At 38.1% G+C, this 17,826-nt stretch overlaps 1 pseudogene; it reads left to right on the plus strand.

Moving 5' to 3' along the window:
* Positions 1-7,584: 7,584 nt before the first annotated feature.
* LOC137736022 (uncharacterized) lies at positions 7,585-16,822 on the plus strand (annotated as a pseudogene).
* Positions 16,823-17,826: the final 1,004 nt, after the last annotated feature.

Below are 17,826 nucleotides of genomic sequence, written 5' to 3' on the forward strand. Positions count from 1 at the left end.
GAGAAAAACCCATAGACTAAGGAGAAAAGTGAGAAGTTGGTTTAACTCAAAACTATACGTCTTTTGGATGCAAGTAAAAGAGCTCACAAAGGTATGATCAGCCCAGGATGGGTGCCTCGTTAAAACCTAGTTAGGTAGCAAAAACCAATGGGAAAAATGCTCTTAATCGTAAGGAAAAAGAGTACATTAAGATCAAGTGAGTATACCTTTGGATACTCCCCCTAATTTTGACATAACTTCCAAATGAGAACTACAAGCATTGCATATGATAGTTAGGCATACCAATTCTTCAGAAAAGCTTCTGGAAAGTTGACTTCGACAATGACGTCGTATAGAGGTTGGTAAGGTTGTCTGGGATCTGCTTGCATGACTTCAATCTCTTGATGATTTGCTGATGTAGTTGTAGATGTAATATGTCTTGGCGTTGACTTTTTTGATATATCATGGCTTGGTCGGGTTGATACATGTGGCATAATCTTCATGGATCGTCATTGGGACTCAATGATGGATGAAAAATAGCAAGTACTTCGCAATGCTCAACAAGAACTCCTAACCATGTCTCACTTGTGGAGTAGTGAAGTAAGGTGAGTCTTGGACCGATTCAAAGATTTTGCAACTAAGGTCATATCATGGACCTCTAAGATGTTGCGATATCCCTAATGGTAAAGGCATAACCATTCGAGGATTTTACCTTGTGCAGGTTTGATAAGTAACTAGCGTCAACATAACAAACAAGGCAAGCATCATTCTGAAGATTGGGGGGTTAGATCTGCTCGAGATGCGTTGGGATTTGATTTGCCAAAATTCGTAGTACCTTCAGGGTACGTCTTTAATATCAATTCAGTGGTTGCATGTAAGATCGGTGCTGCATCTTTACCAATAGATCAACAACGAATGAGATGTCCTGTCTAATACAATGAGCTAAGTACAACAAAGCACAAAGTTGAACTTTATATATGGAATTTCGGATTCCATAACCTCTTCAAGGGTCTCATTTGCATATTTGCATATAACGTATGGATGATCATAGGTATACTCAAAGGTAACACATTCGGGGTGTAGTTCGACTGGTAGACCAAGGTACCGTCAAAACAACGCTTGAACTTCAGGTTAAGGCATAAACTAGTTTTCCTAAGATCCTTCATCTCAAATTCCATCTTTAGGTGCGAGGCAGTTGTCTCAAGCTTTTCTAGAGTCTTAGTGAGATGTAAGTCAACAACATAAATTGTAATTCTAGCAATTTGGAATAAGACTTCATAGTTTAACACGCAAGGGCATAAGTCATATCCCTGACTGATCAAGTAATCACTTACACGGGTATACCACATATGTCGGATTGTAAGTAAACACCTCAAACAAGTTAAGAGGGTGTTTAGTGGTTTTGGAACTATTTGAACTGGTCCATGTAATTCTTCAGGAATTTACATGTCCATCTCCGTATCTATATCCCCATGGAGAAAACACTAACCACATTGCATAATGTTGCTATCATTCACATGATGTTTGAGAGAAACCATATGCAGTAAGGTGTGCATCATATCGCACTATTTCATTCATCTCATAATGCTTCCTTTACCACTTGTAACACAACAGGGTTACCTTGGGCAATGTAGGAACGACAAGTCCAAACAAACTTTGGTAAGGAATTTGACCTAGATTGTTATTTTGGTTGTCCAATCAGTTCTACGTTGTCACTTAATTCGATATCATCGCTTTTCATTTATGTTGGTAGCTAAGTGAAAACATCATTGATGGTAATCTAATTTCAATTCCATTTAGTTCATCCAATCTAGTATACTGGACTAAGAACTTCAAGTCTCAGGAGTAATCCGGATTAATCTCATGAGATGGAAATGATTTGAGATAGCGATCAAGTATAGATTCATTTTTGTGCCGTGTCTTCCTCTTCTAGGGAAGTGAATCCTATGAACCGAGTGATTTGTAGTTCTCCAGGCTAAGAAAGATTGATTGGCTATTCGCCGATGTACCAGACCATCCAACAAAGGTGTCCAAACCATCCAACAGGGGCAGCACACCCTTCGGGGATGTTGACTTGACATCTGTTAAGTACGTCTATCCTTGTAGGCATGTTTGCAACTGGTATATGATCTCGCCACTTTAGCTAGATCAGAGGGAAGCGTCTGGAGCAACATTCTAAAAGCTAGAATTCATCGCACTTGCTTATCAACCTTATGTGGTATAGGGATCAAAATGAGACATAATGGGCAACATCCACGCAAATTCGCGCCGTTCTCCAAGAATGTTGACGTTCTTATCTCCCCTTAACGGCAGGAAGACTGTCTCACTAAAGTGATAACCCACAAATGAGCAGTAAAGAGATCGCGTGCAAGGGCTCTAAGAGAGCTAGTGTGAAGGAGAATCATGACAAACAAAGATTCACATCCTTCTTTGAGGACCCTTGTTGATACATTGCGGCGGTGCAACTTGGCACATGGAATGCACACCCAAATGCGTAAATACGAAAAACTTCAGGTTTGTACCTAGCAACCAATTGTAACGTCATATAAGTTGGGTGGCAATGGGCCTCAAGGCAGACCAACTAAACTGTGTACAAGATTGCATAGCCCTAGGCAAAAACTGAAAACTTGGTACATTTACCAAAATCCGGGCACTCATTTAGATTGCGCTTTATGATCGCTAGGCGAGGCTATTTGGGGGTGAACATAGGAATTCAATGTTCAATTATAAACCCAAATTACATGCAATACTTTATCGAAAACCGTCGATATAAACTCTCCAGCATTATCCAGTCTCCCAGATTTTATGGGATAAGTAGGGTGGTGAACCCTTAATCGGCCTAGAGGTTTAGCATCAATGTGTGTGGTCAAACATGTGACCAGTTTGTTGATTCATCAACCAAAGCCATAAGTATTTATATGGTCCGCATTTTGGTTGGATTAGTCCACATATATTCCCTTGAATACACTGTGAAAAGGGGGTGATTTCGTATCCTTGCGAGAAATGATATAGAAAATCAATTTCCTTAATGAGCAGGCTTGGCAAAGTGTGCTTGTAGGCACAAGGTCCTTACTTTGGGTATGCATCATGGAGATGTGTAATTGTGAAGTGTGTTCTATTCCACCCCATTGTGTCTTTATTTATAATAGTAGGATAGGTAAAATCCTTACCCTTTTAGGATTACAACGCTTAATAGGTAATCAACTCCTAATAGGAATATAAAAGATATTCCTAGATCTACTAGGATTTACACAATCACATTCATAATCTAATAGGACTGCAACAATATATTATATATTAAATATGTATTATTGTAATATTATTCTATATAAATTAAAAAAATTTAAGTTTTATTATTTTTTTTATAGTATAGCCAAAGAGTGAGATTAAAAACTTATAAATCACTTTTAAAATAAAAATATCAAGTAATTTAAAAATGTCAAACACATTAAAAAATATATATAATAATTAATTTACAAAAAAAATTGAAAAAAAACATGTCAAAGCTCGTGATCGCATCCTCTACGCTATGAGGATGTGTATATTGTCGTTTGAATATTTAAAACTATACAAACTCTCATGAATAGCATTTTGAAGGGAGTTGAAAATAAATAAAATTCATAATCATTAATGTACAAGTCTAAAAAAAGTGAGGACAAATGTTTTCTATTTTTATGTTTTAAAATAATATTTATGTGACAATGTGGTATGAATATACTAATTCAGTATTATGTTTTTCAATTTTTTTGGTCAAATGATGTGTTTTCATTATTTATTGAAGTAAATTTTTTTTTTTTTAACGGGTAACGAGTCAAGTCATATTACTTGATAATATTAATGGGTCGATTTCGGGTCGAGTCATTTTACCTGTTTACTTTAGCAGATGTTGCACGACACAACCCATTAGGATATCGGATATGTCATGAAAATGATATGAACACAAAAAACACGACATGAATGTCAGGTCTACCTGAGTTAAAAGGGTCCACAGTTCCCTAGGGCTCACTAGTAGGAAAAACCATTTGTGCAACATATGTTTGGTCAACAAAGCAAAATTCGTCGTGCAAGTGTGTTTTGCGCAATGAAACAATAGTTTCATTGCTCAAGAATGGTGCTACTTTGCACAATGCAGACCTTTGTCGCGCTATTGTATGCACGACGGAAAAAAAATACTCGTCGCGTGAAGTCAGTATGAAAATCGTGGGTAATTTTTTGTTTTGCGCAAAGCAAAATGCGCAACGAAGTTTTTCTTACAAAAACCATGCGCGACAAAGGCTTCGTCGCCGAAAGTTCGTTCAGTTTTTGGGTTAGAGCATTTAGTGCATGGGAATGCGAGGAATGACGAAGTTTTTCCCGTAGAAACCTTGTGCGACACAGCCTTCGTCGAGCGAAGTCCATTCATTTTTTGAGTCAGAGCATTCAGTGCATGTGAATCAGAGGAATCAATATCGTATTTAGTGCAGATGTTTACGCGAGTCCCTGACCTTCCTATAAATATGTGCTTTTGGTTTCCTTATTCTTCACAATTCTTTTCAGAACCGCTTTACTATTTTGCAAATTATTATCAATTTTTTATTTGATTGTTGGTACGATGGCTGACTGTGGTGCACGTTCGTCAAAGACAATGGATGGCGAAGGTTCCGGAAAAGGTTTGCGTTGTAAATTTTGCATTTTGTATAAAGTTTATATTTAGCTTCAGTATTATGAATATGTATTTTGTTGATAGACAAGAAGAAAAGAGCTGCGTGATAGAAGCATATTTAGGCAACTTAGTTGGCTTGTTCTTGTGCATTTACGTTGTTATTTCTTAGTTCTTTAAGTCTTTTAAGTTATTTTCGTATGTTTTCAGGTTCTAAGGGCTAAAGGAGCAAAGAAGTGCATTTTGGGTCTTTTGGAGCACTATTGGGCTAAGGATGGATAGCTTATGCTTGGAGCCAAAGTGTTGGATGAAATTGAAGGCCTTGTATGCACTTGAGGACACAAAACAATGGCCCTAACCCAATTACACATCCTTGCCATGGGCTTAAACCATATTTCCCTTCCCTTGCCATGCAAACCACCCTATTTTAGGCCCATTCTATGTACTTAAACCCTAGCCCTTTAACCATTGCAGCCCTATTCTAATTTATTCACTTTCATTCATATTTTGTTTCACCCAAATTCACCCTTGCAATTCCACATGCATTCCATCTTTAATCATTCTTTTCCTAGCTATTTTTCCATCATTATTTCAGCCACATGCTTTCCCATTTCAATATCATTCTTCCAAAATCATTGCAGCCACATCCTCCCTTCATTGTCGTGCATCCCATTCAACATTTCCAGCTTTCCCCCTTGCAATTCCACATGCATTCCATCTTTAATCATTCTTTTCCTAGCTGTTTTTCCATCATTATTTCAGCCACATATTCTCCCATTCCCCCTATAAAAACCCATGCATTCATTCACCATTGACACCACCTCTCATACACATTCATTCACGCTAGAAATTCATTCCCTCTCTCTAACACAACCATACTTCACCATTCTTCATATTTCTGCCCAAAAACACTCCTTGCCTTCCCCTACATCCATCCCTACCCTAAACACTTCATTCTACATCATCCATAACCCCCAAAACTCACCAAAACCCCTTGGGCCGCAACAACAAAGAGGAGGAGAAGAGGCCTAAACGTTCATACAATTCAAGTTTGAGTTGTTGGAATTTTTAGGTGTACTTCCTTTCCTTGTTTTCAATGTTTACTTTGTTATTACTCTCTAAGTTTGTTGTAATCATGAGTGGCTAAACCCCTAATTAGTTAGGGGAAAGTTTGAAGCCATGAACATGTTTGAAATATGAATTGATTTCTTCCAATTGTGATTTGTTAAGTTGTGATTGCAATTCAATTATCTGTTTATTAAAAACTTGTTTTTGTATGTTGATTAGGGATGCATACTTAGTCTTCATGCATAAACTCGATGCTAGTTTATAAACGAGTTTCACCTAATCGTCACAAGTTTATAAACATGAGTAGTGAAGGTTGCTAGTCACAACCGCGTTAATTGAATTCTTGGCAAGAGTTTCATGCATTCATAGTTACAATTGCCTCGTCAACACTTATAATTTTCATAGAGTATAATGATCTCTCATTGTATCTCTTCTATGCATTCATGTTGAGAACCATTGGAGAATGATTTGAATTGTCGCATGCATCATCCAATTCAATAACATAAGGAAAATTTGAGAGTTAATTAGTGCATCACGGTTAACTTGGGGTGTTGAGCATCATAGTTAATGAAAAGCAATTGGAGAATCGATTCATATATAAATGTGTCATGTGTGGAGAATGGACCTCTAACTAATCCATCCATCATCTTGTTTCTCAAATCCGTTTATACAATCTGCCTAGTTTATTAACTTGTTTTGTTAATTCAATTTTCGTCAAATCAAAACCCCCCTTTACTTTCTTGTTCTTTGGTGCTTAGAATCTGTTTAATTTATGTTTTAAAGTGTTTTGAATCAAGCCATAATCTTAAATTCGTCCAAAATTGGGTTTAAGGTCAGAAACTGCCTAGTTAGTGTTTTTAGGCAGTTTTGAGTCTTTTGAACTTGTTTTGAGTCCTTTGAGTCTTTGTGAACGTTTTTAACTTTGTTTTTATGTTTTTGAGTCAATTTAGAGGTTTTAGCAAGCCCTCCTAATCCCCGGTCTAGAACGATCCCTACTTGCATCCTTACTACAATTTGACAACAAGAGGGTTAATTTGTGTGCTTAACTATTTTCGCATCAAATTTTGGCGCCGTTGCCGGGGATTAGCAACTTTGCTAATCCCTCGTTATTTCTTTTTATTTATTTTTCGTTCGTTTTCTATCTTGGTTACTGATTTGTTTATTTCATTGTCTTTAGGTACTAGTTTATGACCCGTAGTTCACAACCTGTTCGTGAGCATATCTCCGACTTTGACGGCGAGAGGACTTTGAGAAGGAACAAGAAATTTCAAGTGTCTAATCCTCCTAGTCCCGAACCTGAATTAGAAGAGAAAGAAGTCGAAGTTGAGGTTGAAGAGGAAGTACCAACCATGGCAGTGGACAATCGAACCATCAAAGAGCTCTCTGCCTCAGGTATGGCCAATGCCGTTCCTTTATGCATACAATACCCTACGGCAGCTGAAGGTAAGACGGAAGAATTTGAACTTAAATCTAGTTTATTACATCATATTCCTAAATTCCATGGGTTGTCCATGGAAGATCCTAACAAACATCTTAAGGAATTTGAAGTAGTTTGCTCAAGTATGACACCCATCAACGTGGATGGGAGTATTTTGAAGATGAAGGCCTTTCCATTCTCACTTATGGATAAGGCCAAAGATTGGTTGTTTGAATTGTCCCCTGGAACTGTCAATTCTTGGGAAAGTATGAAACGTGCATTCTTAGAGAAATTCTTTCCCACTGCCAAGATCATTCTCTTGAGGAAACGAATTAGTGGCATCCAACAAAATCAAGGTGAGTCGTTTCCATCTTATTATGAACGTTTTAAATCACTTGTTGCTTCATGTCCACAGCACCAAATGAAGGAGGAGCTGCTCATTCAATATTTCTACGAGGGACTCCTTCCCATGGAACGTCAAATGCTAGATGCTTCGGCGGGTGGTGCATTAGTGGACAAGACTCTAATGGATGCCAAAGCTTTAATTGCCAACCGAGCACACAACGCTCAACAATATGAAGGTGTTGGACAAAGAGAGGGGCCACGGCAACAAAGTGTGAATGAGGTAAGTGCAATTTCTGATATTCAATCACAATTGGCTAATCTTACTTCTCTCGTGTCTCAGGTTGTCAAGGGGTCAAAACCACAAGAAAACCAAGTGTGTGGCGTGTGTTCAATGCAAGGGCATCCATCCGAGACATGCCCTCAGTTAATAGACAATGGAGGATGGGAATCTGCCAATGCCATTGGTTTCCAAGGCCAAAACCAACCCAAACATGATCCATACTCCAACACCTACAACCCCGGATGGAGAGATCACCCTAATTTCAAATGGAGAGAGCCCCAACAATCTGCACCACAAAGGGGATTTCAACAAAACCCCCCTGGGTTCACACGGCCATACCAATCTAACCAACCACCATCGTCCCAAAACAACTCAGGTTCGTCTTTTGATAATTCTCAAGTTATTCAATTACTAACTACATTGGCGCAGGGGCAAGAAAAACAAGCCAAGGACATGCAAAACTACGCCAATGAGGTACAAAATCAAGCTCGAGAGGTGACGGATTTGAAGAGACAAGTGGGACAAATGGCTGAATTCATGGGGCAATTTAGTAGAGAACAAGGTAAGTTACCAAGTTCAACGCAAGTGAATCCGAAAGGTGGATTCGAATTGGCCAAAGCCATAGTGTTGAGAAGCGGAAAAGAAGTGGGGACAGGTTCTTCATCAAAAACAGGTCACAAAGAGGATGAAAAACTGCATTTTGAAGAAGGGGAAACAACCAAACCCATGGCAAAGGAGGATCCCCCTTTGCCGCAAGCTTCTAGTGGCCCTAAATCACCCAATCTGTCCAATAAAGGTAAAAATGTGTTAAGTTCAATTCCTACTAATGTTTTTCCTTCGAATGTGCCTTTTCCTAGTAGGTTCATGCAAACAAAGAAAGAGGACGCCGAAAAGGACATTCTCGAGACGTTTCGGAAAGTTCAAGTCAATATCCCTCTTTTGGATGCAATCAAGCAAGTCCCGAGGTATGCCAAGTTCTTGAAGGAACTTTGCACTAATAAGAGGAAGATTTCGACCAAGGAGGTTGTCAAAGTGGGTGAAAACGTCTCCGCCATCTTGCAAAGAAAACTACCCCCTAAATGCAAGGATCCGGGTAGTTTTACAATTCCATGTGTCATTGGTAATACTCGTTTTGAATCTGCCATGTTAGATTTAGGTGCATCAATAAATGTCATGCCATATTCAATTTATGCATCTATGAATCTAGGAGCATTGAAAAATGATGGTGTTATTATACAATTGGCCGATAGATCTAATGCCTATCCAAAGGGAGTTTTGGAAGATGTGTTAGTGCAGGTCAATCACTTAGTCTTTCCGGCGGATTTCTATGTGCTTGAAATGGATGAATCCGAACATACTCCCTCATTGCCCATCCTCCTTGGAAGGCCATTCATGAAAACAGCTCGGACGAAGATTGACGTGTATAATGGCAATTTGACCATGGAATTTGATGGGGAAGTTATTAATTTCAATCTTTCTGATTCTATGAAGTACCCTAGTGAGAATCATTCGTGTTTTGCTATTGATATAATTGACTCTTTGGCGCAGGACTATTTAGACAATTTGAAGGACGATGCACTTGAATTGGTCATTGCCCAAGGAAGAGACATGCAAAACATTGAAATAACCACCAAGGCACCCCACGGCATGCATGGGGAATTCTTGGCCGTGCCCCCTAGTGAAGATATGATTGAGATGGTGGCCACCCTCGAGTCAATGCCACCACATTCAGGTAAGTTTTTGGACTCTATTTTAAGTTCAGTTTCGGCTAATAAAATGCTACCTTCAGTTGTGCAGCCACCTACACTTGAACTTAAGCCGTTGCCTAGTCATTTGAAGTACGTGTTCTTGGGAGAGGATGAGACATTGCCCGTCATCATCTCATCCTCACTCACGGCACAAGAGGAGATCAAATTGGTGCGAGTGCTTAAAGAGTACAAAACGGCAATTGGATGGACCTTGGCCGACATAAAGGGAATCAGCCCTACTATGTGTATGCATCGCATACTTCTAGAGGAGGGGTCCAAAACATCTCGAGAGGCTCAACGCCGTCTCAACCCTCCGATGATGGAAGTAGTTAAGAAAGAGGTAATCAAATTACTTGATTGTGGAGTGATTTATCCTATTTCTGATAGCAGGTGGGTTTCGCCCGTGCAATGCGTTCCAAAGAAATCTGGAGTGACTGTGATTGAAAATGCCGAAAATGAGCTTGTTCCTACGCGTATTCAAACTGGTTGGAGGGTGTGCATCGACTATAGGAAGCTAAACGCCACCACAAGGAAGGACCACTTCCCATTGCCATTCATTGACCAAATGCTCGAAAGGTTAGCGGGTTATGCTTTCTATTGTTTTCTTGATGGTTATTCTGGTTATAATCAAATTGTCATAGCACCCAAGGACCAAGAAAAAACCACTTTCACATGCCCTTTTGGTACATTTGCATATCGTCGCATGCCTTTTGGTTTATGTAATGCACCTGCTACGTTTCAAAGATGCATGATGAGTATATTTTCTGATCATGTTGAGAAAATCATTGAAGTTTTTATGGATGATTTTAGCGTCTTTGGTGATTCTTTTGATGGTTGCTTGCATAATCTTAGTTTGATTCTAAAACGTTGTGTTGAAACTAACCTTGTTCTTAATTGGGAAAAGTGTCATTTCATGGTTAAACAAGGCATAGTTTTAGGTCATATCATCTCTGAAAACGGCATTGAAGTGGACAAATCCAAAATAGATCTTGTACGTCACTTACCCTCTCCAACTTCGGTTAGAGAGGTTCGTTCTTTTCTTGGCCATGCAGGATTCTACCGTAGGTTTATCAAAGACTTCTCAAAAGCTACACAACCTCTTTGCCGTCTCCTACAAAAAGAAGTGGCGTTTGAATTCACCAAGGAATGCACGGCTTCATTCAATCAACTCAAGGAGTTGTTGACCACGGCACCAATCATTGCTCCCCCTGATTGGAGTCTCCCGTTTGAATTGATGTGTGATGCCTCTGATTATGCTTTAGGGGCTGTTTTAGGGCAAATGAAGGACAAGAGGCCGCATGTCATATACTATGCCTCACGAACGTTGAATGATGCACAACTAAATTATTCGACAACCGAAAAAGAACTCTTGGCTATTGTATTTGCATTAGATAAGTTTAGATCATATCTTCTTGGTACTAAAGTCATTGTTTTCACTGACCATGCAGCTTTGAAGTATCTTTTCACCAAGAAGGAGGCCAAGCCAAGACTCATTCGTTGGATGCTCCTACTCCAAGAGTTTGATCTTGAAATTCGAGATAAGAAAGGATGTGAAAACGTGGTGGCTGACCACCTTAGGCGAATGGTGGGTAAAGAGGAGTCCATTCCCATCTTAGAAACATTCCCGGATGAGCAACTTCTGTCCATTGAGGTAAGAACCCCTTGGTATGCCGATTTGGTCAATTTCTTGGTGTCTAAGCAAGTTCCTAGTAACCTAAGTAAGTTCCAACGTGATAAACTTGTTCATGATGAACGTTTTTATGTTTGGGATGATCCATATTTATGGAAATTCAGCCCGGATCAGATTGTGCGTAGATGTGTGCCCGAATCCGAATTTAATTCCATTCTTACATTCTGCCATACTTATGCATGTGGGGGACATTTTGGCACCCAAAGGACAGCCCTAAAGGTGTTACAATCTGGATTTTATTGGCCCAATCTCTTTAAGGATGCTAAAATGTTTTGTTTAACATGTGATAAGTGTCAAAGAACAGGGAACATAGGACCTAAGGACCAAATGCCATAGCAATCTCTCTCATTTGTGGAAATTTTTGATGTTTGGGGTATTGATTTCATGGGCCCCTTTCCTCTATCTTTTGGTTTCACTTACATCTTGCTAGTTGTCGATTATGTTTCCAAATGGGTGGAAGCCAAAGCCACCCGTACTAACGATTCTAAGGTTGTTGCAGATTTTGTGAAATCTAATATTTTTACCAGGTTTGGGATGCCACGAGTTTTAATTAGTGATGGGGGTTCTCACTTTTGTAACCGCACCATTGAAGCTTTGCTCAAGAAGTACAATGTTATGCATAAGGTTTCAACACCTTATCACCCTCAAACTAATGGGCAAGCTGAGGTTTCAAATAGGGAGATCAAACAAGTCCTAGAGAAAACCGTGGGACCCTCAAGAAGAGATTGGAGTTTGCGCTTAGACGATGCATTGTGGGCCTATCGTACGGCTTACAAAACTCCCCTTGGCATGTCACCTTTTCGGCTTATATATGGTAAGCCATGTCATTTGCCCGTTGAGCTAGAGCACAAGGCATATTGGGCTGTGAAAACCTTCAATATGGACATAGACGCTGCTGGAGTTCATAGGAAGCTCCAATTGGATGAACTTGAGGAGATTAGGAACGAGGCTTACGAGAATGCTCGCATCTACAAGGACAAGACGAAGGCTTATCATGATAAGATGCTTCGTATCAAAACATTCTCCAAGGGGCAGAAAGTGTTGCTCTTTGATTCAAGACTTCGGTTATTCCCTGGTAAGTTAGGTTCTAAGTGGATTGGACCTCTTGTTGTTACTAATGTTTTTCCTCATGGTGCAGTCCAAGTCCAAAGCTTAAAAAGTGGCCACGAGTTCAAGGTAAATGGGCATAGATTAAAGCCTTATTACACTTTGTTTGAAGAGCATGTTGTGGAGGAAACACCCCTCCATGCCGTGGCCTCCCCTGAAGCTTGATGGAGGTGTTCGTCCGGCTGCAAGACGTAAAAGAAAGCGCTACTTGGGAGGCAACCCATACAATCAACGAAGGAGGAACTTGGGAATCGCTCCAAACTCAGATTTGCGTCCCTAAACCTTTTCCGTTGTTGCTTACTTTATGTTATGTGTGATGTGTTTATTTGTGTGTTCCTTTGCTGTTAAGTTTAGTCTAAAACATTGAGGACAATGTTTAGTTTAAGTGTGGGGGGGGTAACATTCTGTTTTGAGATATTTTTGTATGAAATTCGTAGGGTATTACCACCTAACATGTCTAAACTTGTTTCCCACTGTTTTTAAGTGTTTTTAAGCTATTTTAGAGTGTTTTAGAGTGTGTTGATTTAAAAATCCGAAAATACCATAAAAATTTGAAAAATTGGGTTGAAAAACCCAAAAAGAGTTGTTTTTGTGTGTTTGTTGTGTCGTAGGTCACCTTCCAACACAATGATGAGGATTTGGTTTGTAATTGCATGACTGTTAAAAAGAGTTATAAACATGGAGAAAAGTTTGATTTACTCTTGGTATATGCTTGGTTATGGTTATAATGTATGACTTCACATGCAATCATAAAAGAAAAATTCGTTTTTGTAACATGCTTGAACGAAGGAACTTAAACTAAAGCTACATCCTTGTGAGACTTGAGCCTATAACGTTCTTTGGAGAGTATAAATCTGTGATTTCTTGTTTTCTAAAGTCGTTGCATGATCTCATCATTCTTTGCTTGGTTGCTACTTGGAATGCATTTCATTATAGTTCCAAATACTAGAACTCATGCCCAATTCATTCAAAGCATGATATTGATTGCATAACATACAATAAGATGAAGTTGTTAGTCAAGCCAAAGCCAAAAAGCCTATCCCTTTTCACATGTATTGTAGGATTACCCCTTTTTAGCCTTTTCAAGCTTATTTTCTTTGTTAACCACATTATCCTCACCTAACCTAGATTAGGACTTTCCATACCCTTGTTCTTAAAGGATAGTAAAGCATGACTTAGAATGAACTCCTTTTGATCAATATATTGCAGAAAATAAGTGTGGGGGAATTTGATAGGGCACGGCCAAAGAATGAAATAAAGAAAAAAAAGAAAAAATTCGTGGAAAAATAAAAAGAAAATAGAAAAGTGTTGAAAAGAAAGAAAAAGAGTTGAAAAATAAGTGAGAATGATCTCACAAGTATTGGTTATTGAAGGAAGGGTCCAAAAGAGTGAATTTGACCCTAATTGTTGCATGAATCTTCCCTTGTGTTTAAAAGTTGATTTATGCCATTAAAAGTGAGTTTAAGTGTCAATTTCATTACTTCGCTTCCTATTACTTTAAGAACCTTTGTTTTACTTTGTTAAACCATTACCCTTAACCCCGTTACAACCCTCAACTTCTATCTTGATGTTATGTGTTCAATTTGTGGAGTTTGAATTTGGTATGAGCATATGGAATCACTGGTTCTCATTCTAAGTAGTAGTATTCCACTCATGAGATCATATTCATGTCATTGTCGTAAATCCAGAAAATGCTTTCTTTGATATAACATATGTGAGTGTTAGAATTCATATTTACATCAATCTCCTCACATATACCTAGTGTAGGGTGTGGAGTTAGAAAATCTGTGTGAAAATTGAGTGCATTCTAGTAAGGAATTGAGGGAATTCTCTAAGGCATGTTACTACATTCAAAACGTGGTTTTAAATGCTTAATTGTGAACTAGTATGTGGTGACTATGATTAAGTATGTACTTAAGTGTAAAGATGACCAAAATCTGTGGGAATGATGATTTTTAACATGTCATGTGCATTGGAAATCCCTGAGGCAACGTTGGAAGGTGTAGGTTGTGCTTTGTTCGTTTTGTCTAGTTTCGTGTTCTTTTGTTGTTTTGTTTTGCTCGAGGACTAGCAAAAGCTAAGTGTGGGGGAATTTGATAGAAGCATATTTAGGCAACTTAGTTGGCTTGTTCTTGTGCATTTACGTTGTTATTTCTTAGTTCTTTAAGTCTTTTAAGTTATTTTCGTATGTTTTCAGGTTCTAAGGGCTAAAGGAGCAAAGAAGTGCATTTTGGGTCTTTTGGAGCACTATTGGGCTAAGGATGGATAGCTTATGCTTGGAGCCAAAGTGTTGGATGAAATTGAAGGCCTTGTATGCACTTGAGGACACAAAACAATGGCCCTAACCCAATTACACATCCTTGCCATGGGCTTAAACCATATTTCCCTTCCCTTGCCATGCAAACAACCCTATTTTAGGCCCATTCTATGTACTTAAACCCTAGCCCTTTAACCATTGCAGCCCTATTCTAATTTATTCACTTTCATTCATATTTTGTTTCACCCTAATTCACCCTTGCAATTCCACATGCATTCCATCTTTAATCATTCTTTTCCTAGCTGTTTTTCCATCATTATTTCAGCCACATGCTTTCCCATTTCAATATCATTCTTCCAAAATCATTGCAGCCACATCCTCCCTTCATTGTCGTGCATCCCATTCAACATTTCCAGCTTTCCCCCTTGCAATTCCACATGCATTCCATCTTTAATCATTCTTTTCCTAGCTGTTTTTCCATCATTATTTCAGCCACATATTCTCCCATTCCCCCTATAAAAACCCATGCATTCATTCACCATTGACACCACCTCTCATACACATTCATTCACGCTAGAAATTCATTCCCTCTCTCTAACACAACCATACTTCACCATTCTTCATATTTCTGCCCAAAAACACTCCTTGCCTTCCCCTACATCCATCCCTACCCTAAACACTTCATTCTACATCATCCATAACCCCCAAAACTCACCAAAACCCCTTGGGCCGCAACAACAAAGAGGAGGAGAAGAGGCCTAAACATTCATACAATTCAAGTTTGAGTTGTTGGAATTTTTAGGTGTACTTCCTTTCCTTGTTTTCAATGTTTACTTTGTTATTACTCTCTAAGTTTGTTGTAATCATGAGTGGCTAAACCCCTAATTAGTTAGGGGAAAGTTTGAAGCCATGAACATGTTTGAAATATGAATTGATTTCTTCCAATTGTGATTTGTTAAGTTGTGATTGCAATTCAATTATCTGTTTATTAAAAACTTGTTTTTGTATGTTGATTAGGGATGCATACTTAGTCTTCATGCATAAACTCGATGCTAGTTTATAAACGAGTTTCACCTAATCGTCACAAGTTTATAAACATGAGTAGTGAAGGTTGCTAGTCACAACCGCGTTAATTGAATTCTTGGCAAGAGTTTCATGCATTCATAGTTACAATTGCCTCGTCAACACTTATAATTTTCATAGAGTATAATGATCTCTCATTGTATCTCTTCTATGCATTCATGTTGAGAACCATTGGAGAATGATTTGAATTGTCGCATGCATCATCCAATTCAATAACATAAGGAAAATTTGAGAGTTAATTAGTGCATCACGGTTAACTTGGGGTGTTGAGCATCATAGTTAATGAAAAGCAATTGGAGAATCGATTCATATATAAATGTGTCATGTGTGGAGAATGGACCTCTAACTAATCCATCCATCATCTTGTTTCTCAAATCCGTTTATACAATCTGCCTAGTTTATTAACTTGTTTTGTTAATTCAATTTTCGTCAAATCAAAACCCCCCTTTACTTTCTTGTTCTTTGGTGCTTAGAATCTGTTTAATTTATGTTTTAAAGTGTTTTGAATCAAGCCATAATCTTAAATTCGTCCAAAATTGGGTTTAAGGTCAGAAACTGCCTAGTTAGTGTTTTTAGGCAGTTTTGAGTCTTTTGAACTTGTTTTGAGTCCTTTGAGTCTTTGTGAACGTTTTTAACTTTGTTTTTATGTTTTTGAGTCAATTTAGAGGTTTTAGCAAGCCCTCCTAATCCCCGGTCTAGAACGATCCCTACTTGCATCCTTACTACAATTTGACAACAAGAGGGTTAATTTGTGTGCTTAACTATTTTCGCATCACTGCGGTACAAGTCCAACACACTTATGGTGGGAACCTTTACCAAATCACTTCTAACGAATTAATAAGGGTTGTGTCAGATATGTGCGCCAGGTTTTGGTCCGACGTTGAAGTATTGGTGGATGACAAATGTCGTGTGGATTGGGAGTCTTCGAGAGCCATCCCCGAGGAGCTGAAGATGCACTTGATCGATGAGTTAGCTATATGTGTTAAGTTATTAATTAAATAATAATTATGTTTATTAAATTTCATATAATAGTGAGATTTTAATTTATTAATTTTTACATGATAGCCTTATTGGGACATTGACAAAAGTAAACCAAATCTGATGAAGTTTATTGACAATATCTTCAAGTCTCATTGCCAGGAGTGGAAGTTTGATAATCAACATGTGGCAGAACTACAGCGAGAACCAGAACCACTAGCGGAGGAGTAGAATAGTGTTTTCTTCTTTTTTTTTATAATTTTATTGCTTATTTAATAATCAGATCTGAATTAGAAGTTTTTTTACTATGAATGGTTTAATTAACTATGTACTTAATGTGTATTTTGAATAAAATTAATGCATTATAATAAATATTTATATTAATTAATTATGCATGAATGGTTTAATGAAATAAGTTCTTGATTTATTAAGTATTTATGTGGTTTGAAAAAAAATTAAAGACTGAATAGAAAATTCAATTTTTTTTTCAAAAAATGAAATTAAAAAAAAAAAAAAAAACAAAACAAAACGTAATGCACTATGAACTGTGGTTCATTGTGCAAAGTGTTCTAAAAACGCGGCAAAGTGTAGTTGGATGGCGCCAAAAGTGGAAGCACCATGTTTTGCGCAACAGTGCTTTCATCGGGCAAAATCTTTTCACTTTATTGAATTTAACCAGAATGCAAGAAGGCAGAAGCTGCAAAACAACTACAGCAGCAGCCTTCCTCCTCAAATTTCCAGCTAATTCTATTTATGTTACTGTTAATCTCGGAGGTATATTTTCTTAAATAACTTATTTAATTTCCATTCATTTAAATTGTTTTGTTTGTAGTTTATAATTTTTTTGAGTTTATATATTTGTATACAAACATTTTTGTGTGGATGTACAAAAAATGGTTTGCAATGTTCATATGAGCTTAGTTTCTCGCTTGAGAATTAGTTGGATTTCACGAATGGATGCGAAAGCATGACTATGGTCCAATTAATTCTTGAATTGTCCCAAATTTTTGGACAATTTGAGAATGCACAGATACATGTTGTATTTTGCGGTTCACGAGTTTGAACGTGGAAAATTTGGTAGCATCTCTTTGCGTCCTTCGGGTGCATCGTGCTCTAAGTTGTGCACTTGAAGAACTGCAAGGAGATGTTGCCAAAATTTTCCCACAATCGAACTCTAATGTGTTGGAACCATAAATTACAGTATGTAACTAAGCATTCTCGAATGAGATAGGATC

The sequence above is a fragment of the Pyrus communis genome, chromosome 6, assembly GCF_963583255.1.
Source record: "Pyrus communis chromosome 6, drPyrComm1.1, whole genome shotgun sequence".
Lineage (NCBI taxonomy): Eukaryota > Viridiplantae > Streptophyta > Magnoliopsida > Rosales > Rosaceae > Pyrus > Pyrus communis.